The sequence below is a fragment of the Temnothorax curvispinosus genome, unplaced genomic scaffold (assembly GCF_003070985.1).
Source record: "Temnothorax curvispinosus isolate PA1 unplaced genomic scaffold, ASM307098v1 QBEX01014894.1, whole genome shotgun sequence".
NCBI lineage: Eukaryota > Metazoa > Arthropoda > Insecta > Hymenoptera > Formicidae > Temnothorax > Temnothorax curvispinosus.
Window position 1 is genome coordinate 2,265 of NW_020224674.1, and position 351 is coordinate 2,615.

Below are 351 nucleotides of genomic sequence, written 5' to 3' on the forward strand. Positions count from 1 at the left end.
TTTTTGTGAGAAAGAAAATGAGAGAGAGAGAGAGAGGCACAGAAAACATAATAATTGTATTAAATAAAATTTTTTTATGAGTTTGGTAATATGTGTGTAAAAGATAATCCTGTGTGGTATAACGATTATATCTTTTTTCCGTGTGTAAATGGATAAAGCGCATAGCGATCAAGGAATTTATGTGTTATACGTGAAGAGAATTCTCGTGTTCCAATTCTTTTTTCGTATTCCATAGACGAGATGTATTACGTGTGCGTGGCCTCGAGTTTTAAACGACTCGTGCAAGGGACGATTGTATAATCATCGTTATGCATTCCGGCAAAATTTCTCTAATTCGTAAATTTAAATTCC